Source organism: Sinocyclocheilus grahami, unplaced genomic scaffold, assembly GCF_001515645.1.
Source record: "Sinocyclocheilus grahami isolate Dianchi unplaced genomic scaffold, SAMN03320097.WGS_v1.1 scaffold6.1, whole genome shotgun sequence".
NCBI lineage: Eukaryota > Metazoa > Chordata > Actinopteri > Cypriniformes > Cyprinidae > Sinocyclocheilus > Sinocyclocheilus grahami.
The window spans coordinates 3641113-3647783 of NW_015505185.1; the positions used below are offsets into that span (position 1 = coordinate 3641113).

The following is a 6671-nucleotide window of genomic DNA, read 5'->3' on the forward strand; positions in this document are numbered from 1 at the left end:
TAAAACACAGAACAGGCAGCTTCATGCCACCTGGGTCCTGTGGTGTCAGCGTGAACAACAACAGCCATTTATTAAAGGGCTTTAGGTAGCTTGCTCCCGTCTCCTAACCGCAGAGATCCTTGTGTTATGTCAAAGGAGAGTTTTGTTGCCCGAGTCAGAAAGGGAAAAAAAGAAGGGTTTGGAAAAAAACATTTAAATGCATATCTGATATTCCATATGTCTTTGGTCAGAGGAAAAGATACAGACCGTCTATCAAAGGCAACCTTCATAGCTAAGGTCAGAGATATTGCAAATAGTGCAAATGTAACCGATGGTACAGTACTTAAGTTCCCACAGTTTTTATTTTCAAAGTAACTTCTGCAATGCAGAGTTAAATCATCTAAAAATCTTAATTTTCTATGACAGCAGTCAGAATTGGTGAAATGACAACAATGCAGTCATTTTAGCATAAACTCATTTTAAAAGAAAAAAAGAAGGGAAATGAAACTGTGTATACACACACACTAACTCGACTCACTAAATTGAGGCACAGACTATATTAAACAACTTATAGAATCCTGCTAAAGCACTTATACAGATTTCTTCTCAGAAAACATGTACAATCACTCAGTACGAGGCTGCTGTGTAATCAGGGCTTTTTACTGCTTTGATGGAAGCCCTTTATGAGCTCTTGTAAAATTTTCATGCTTCGAACAATTTCATGCTGAATGCAATGCATGAAGCCACTACATGTGTAGCTGTTCATTAAATAGTATTTCTTATATAACACAAGCCCATGCTTTAGCATCCATATTACAGCATTAACTACGAATGTTATTAATTAAAATATGTAATTAGGTTGTGGAATTTTATGCAATTACAAGTGGCTGTTGCTACTATTGTAGCTTATTATATTATGTAGCTAATATTTGTAAGGTGCATGCAACAAAGTATAACTGAAAAAAAGTATATTTATGTATTCGAGTAAAAAGTTAAAACTTCTAATCAACCCATCTGCAGGCCTGATCATGATTTATATTCTGTACACGAGTCTAGCTGAGCCTTCTGGTGCATGAAGTGTTCCCAAAAAGTATTTGGACTGTTAAAAACACTTTGAATATCACTGCATTAGATGCAAAATCAAACCAAATTCCACAAACAACAAGCCTTTTCCATTTGAAATGTCATTATCACAAACTTTTAGCTTGAAAAATGTTTTGTGCCACTTGGTTTTGATATTTAAGAAAAGACATTCAGACACATTCAAGTGTGCTCTAAATAGTTTGCTGAATTGGCTATATCAGTCGGGAAACCCCTTTTCAATATATCTGCTTCATATGGCTGTCATTTGCTGGCTACTCTCCGCATTCCCATGTCACTGCCCCCAGCTCTTCAACTTTATGAATTATTCAAAAAATCATAGAAGTAAACAAAATGATAAAACAAGAGGAAGGACCCTGGCTAATGGCAGATGCATGGCAGATCAGGCTGGAGCCGCTGTGTTATTTAAACATGCAGACATAAATATGCACTCATGAATATTAAAGCACATGTATACATCCCCCAGAGATAGGAAGTCCAATCATCTTATTTTAGCGCCACACTTTTCAACTCCAGTTTATAGGGTATAGTTGTTTGTTTTCCCTTAGCAATGATGGATAGATTATTGTGGCTCTAGATCTTCATTGGAAAAATGAAATGTGGGTGTGAATTCAAAGAAGGCAGACACCACCAAGTACCTCTTTTCCATATAGATGTAATGCAGCTCAGTACCATTTCATTGATAGTCTATGAAAGTGGAACTTTTGTGTTCAACAGAAAAACAGCTCATGAGAAAGGGATATGATCGTTTATGATTGCACTCAAATTTGCGTATAATTACTATTTTTGTATTGCTTCAGTCGTAACACCAATGAAGCAAACTGTTTTCAAAAAATCAAATCACACTTTGACCACATTATGGCTGCTATATAAGACCTGCTCAATAAAATAAACAAATAAATGAATAAATACATGCATTAAAAACTTGTAGGCAAATTATTAAATTGTTTAAAATAAATGTAAAAAATATATATATATTATTGGAGTGTTTCACAAGAAATTACTGTTTCCGTCATTCTACTTCAAAATTTCATGTTTAATTCACTGTGTTACTTGCCTTTTTTATTAATTATTATTATTATTTTATTAATGAATTCTTTATTATTTAACAATTATTTGTAGAATTTACTAGCAACTTCTGAATGAAAATTGTTTCAATTGTTCCAATATTTTTTTGATAAAGTGATAAACAGTGTAAAACTGCTGTTCTGTTATAAAAAATACACCATGCGCCATCAGATTAGAGGACTGAAACGATTGTAATGTTGTATAATTATGTATAGCATTTTCTTGATTGAATGAGCTGAAAAATGTTATTATTGGTTATTGTAGCTACAGTATATCACTTGGTGTAAATTATAGCTATACAATTTTAGTTGTGATTTTATAGATAAATCATGCAATTTTCAGAAAATTAAGACTGCAGGTTAGACCGAATATTTATGCTTTTAGCTCTTTATGAGGCTTTGGATTGCAGCTTGCTTCTTTTGTTCTTCACAGGACTGGCTGAAACAGAATGAACAGGTCAGAGAGGTACTGTAAGCCCCATTTATGCATATCACACACAGTCAGTAGCTATTTCTCAGTGCTAATTCAGGACTCACTCTGAAAAGCAATTTCTTGACTAGAACAGTCTTACAATATTTTTCCCCTAATTGACCCACTTAAAGCTGGCAAATGATTTTCATTTGGAAATTTCCACTTCAAGAGTTCTATAATTAGCATTCCTTATAGGCCTAATAAAAAATATTTAAGTGCTAATTGCACTCCTGTTTCCCGGCTCTGGCAGTTAGTCTCAGACCATGAACCCTAGATTCGAAAACACCCTCTGGCGTAAGCACATTTGAGAAGAAATTCAAACATTTCATTCATGCGTCTCCTTGTCAATAATTTAAATCATACTCTGTTTAGCACAGGGAAAAATATCATAGTTGAATTAGAAATTCAGGTAAATTATGTATTCTCAATGGCTTTTATTCAACATCAAGGACTGTGCATGGTAACAGAAGAGCAAGAGCACATTGATCAACTCTACTGATACTTGTCCTCAGTTTATTAACTATAAATAAGTAAACAATCCATGCTTTTAGTTAAGTTGTGTAAACTGGGGCAGCTCTGTCTGGTTTCTGAGTGGCTTTTCAAATAGATTCAATTTTTCCTCACAAACAGGTGCTTTTTAATGGCTTGGCTTTAATTTTTGCCTCAGTATTTCAGGGATGCCTGCAAATCCATTCTTTAATCTTCTAAAGGATGCAGTTATTTTACAAATCCAGGGCTTTTTTAAATACTCAATGTAGTAAAAAGGCAAGTGTGTGCTAATCTGCAATGCAAGTTTTCTAGATAAAAGGCGGTTCTAGCATACTATTCTTAGACACATTTTGAAGGACTTCTTCACTGTGATATGCATAAACAACTCAACAGCTTGAGAGAGGCTGAGTGAATACTTCAGTTTTGAAAGCACTTTATTACTTAAAGTTGCAGCGTGTAATTTCTGAGCCACCAAATGAAAATTATGTTTGCAAATAGGTTTCCTGAACACTCCTGAAATCTCTCCTTATCCCTGTCTGGGATAGGAGACAGCGTTTTTAATATTAATATTGAATTTAATTAAAAATGCCTTTTAAATTCCAGTTCAATTCCTGCATTTGAATTGAGGTAGGCATGACACAGAATTGTAATTAAAATGTATGGAAGTAGAATTAAAATGAGTTGAAAATCGGATGGATGGATGGACGGACGGACAGACGGACGTTTTATCCATCATTTCATCCATCCATCCATCAATCCACCAAAGGATGGATGGATGGATGGATGGACAGAAGGACGAACGGATGGTCATTTTATCCATCATTTCATCCATCCATCCATCAATCCACCCATCATTTGATGATCCATGTATCGTTTTATCTGTGTATTGTTCTATTTATCATTCTATATCATTATCTATCATGATAAGAATGATAAATAGAACGATACACAGACAGAATGATACATGGATCGTCGAATGATGGATGGATGGATAAAATTCTTGATAGAATGATACACAGTTAGAACGGTACATAGATAGAACAATGGATGGATGGACCAGCATTTTTATTTCTAGTCAAAACTCTAGGATCACGTTAAATGCTATCGTAATGCAGCGCATATGGGAAAGGTTTTAAATCCTGCTTATGTTGTGTGCATTTGTGCTGTGTAATTAGTGTTTGCTGTCATGAGCAGGACTAAAGTGATCGGTTTCTCCACCAGAGTCATTTTTAAAAGCATTCACTGAGGCCATCCAAATCGAGTGCTGCAGAAAAACAGGCTGGTATCATTTCTGTCATTTCATTCCTGATCACTGCCTCATAATACACTCACTACTGCAGCATAGTAAAGCAGCATGGCTGAAATTGCTTTAGTGCTCACTAGAAAACAACAAATAGCACACAGCGTACTTGCAAGGGCATGTGACTGATTACATTAACTGACATTAATCTTCTGAAAGGAAATCTATTCCCATAGACATAAAATATGAAAGTAGATTCTTGTTCAGGCTTGTGGTTGATATTCAGTATTATTTTGTGTAATGAACCACTCAAGTACAATGTAAGTTTTCAGTGCACACAAATTGTCAGGGATGCATCAATATGAAAATTCTGGACAATACAAATAAGCTAATAACTATTTTCATTTTATGGTAGATAACTGATAAATAATTTATATTAAAAATCCATTTTGCCTAAAAAAATTTAAACTACAAACTACAAGTGCATTTTTGGCACCAGAACATAATGTATTCTATATAAAATGAACATTCAGTTTATCAATTCCTAAATATTACAGTCTTATTACATTATTTATGTTTTTTAGTTTATTAACTTTATATGAGCTTTAGATGATGGCAAAGGTAATAATATTGTGAAATATTATTTCAATTTAAAATAACTTTTTTTATTTGAATATATATTTTAACACGTCATTTATTCCTGCGATGACAAAGTAGAATTTTCTTTACTCCAGGCTTCAGTGTCACATGATCCTTCAGAAATCCTTCCAATATGCTGATTTGGTACTCAAGAAACATTTCTTATTAAAACAATTATGATACTTAATATTTTTGTAGAAACCATGACACATTTCTTTTTCAGTATTTGAAAAAGAAATCTTTTGTAATATCAAAAATTACATTTGTCACTTTTGATTAATTTAATATGCATTTACTGAATAAAAAAAAAAAAAAAAAAAAAAAAAAAAAAAAACTTACTGGAAATTTATCCACAGTATAAAAATTTTAAAAAAAAAAAACTTACTGGCAATGTATCCACAGTATAAAAATTTTTTTAATTAAAATTGGACAACAACCAATATGACACTAATACACGGTGCATCGCTAATTCTATCTACATCACATGGCAACTAAGAGAGAAAGCAGGTTGTGCTTTTCACAAACTCCAGAAAAGTTCAGTCCTTGACAACATGGGCATGGTTTCACACTGTGCCTAAAACCCCAAAATAAAACATCATCCTGACACATCTTATCAGTTTGAGGATATCTTCCAGCCTCACCGCAACTGGGAGCCCAGTCTCGGCTCTCTTGGAGACAACAGTAAATGACATGGTAAATGAGTTTGGATGACACTGAGTGACAGTGTCATCTCCTGAGAAGTGCTCTGTGGTTTCTCCACTACAGACCTGTAAATACATTCCGTACCTTCTCCTCCTCCTTTCTGTCAGATAGGCGAGACACCTGTTATGGAGAGGTCATTAATGACACAACTGCCGGCCCCCAGCTCCCTCTTCAATTGTCACTCTGAATCCAATTTCGCCAATATTCACTGGAAGCTGGGCAAACACTGATGGATCCCCTGTCCATCAAAAGCACCTGGTATTTGTTGACTCTGTAACATAACACGAGAGCAGATTCTATTTATATCATCGTCAGAGGGCGTACGTACTGTATATGCACATTTGATTATATTTGGTCTTATATTTGGTCCTCCCATGGGTGACTTCTTGATTTACACTGAACAAAATTATAAACGCAACACTTTTGTTTTTGCCCCCATTTTTCATGAGCTGAACTCAAAGATCTAAGACTTGTTCTATGTACACAAAAGGCCTATTTCTCTCAAATATTGTTCACAAATCTGTCTAAATCTGTGTTAGTGAGCACTTCTCCTTTGCCGAGATAATCCATCCACCTCACAGGTGTGGCATATCAAGATGCTGATTAGACAGCATGATTATTGCACAGGTGTGCCTTAGGCTGGCCACTATAAAAGGCCACTCTAAAATGTCCAGTTTTATCACACAGCACAATGCCACAGATGTCGCAAGTTTTGAGGGAGTGTGCAATTCCACCAGAGCTGTTGCCCGTGAATTGAATGCTCATTTCTCTACCATAAACCGCCTCCAAAGGAGTTTCAGAGAATTTGGCAGTACATCCAACCGCCCTCACAACCGCAGACCACGTGTAACCACACCAGCCCAGGACATCCACATCCAGCATCTTCACCTCCAAGATCATCTGAGACCAGCCACCCGGACAGCTGCTGCAACAATCAGTTTGCATAACCAAAGAATTTCTGCACAAACTGTCAGAAACCATC

The 6671-nt window shown here is 35.3% G+C and overlaps 1 long non-coding RNA gene across 1 annotated transcript in view; it reads right to left on the reverse strand.

Annotated features, from left to right (window-relative positions):
* Nucleotides 1–5446: 5446 nt before the first annotated feature.
* LOC107588385 (uncharacterized) overlaps nucleotides 5447–6671 on the reverse strand; it is an 11322-nt gene continuing 10097 nt past the window's right edge. Inside the window, exon 4 of the long non-coding RNA XR_001609571.1 lies at nucleotides 5447–5960. This is a non-coding gene — a long non-coding RNA (uncharacterized lncRNA). The remainder of the gene's footprint in view (nucleotides 5961–6671) is intronic.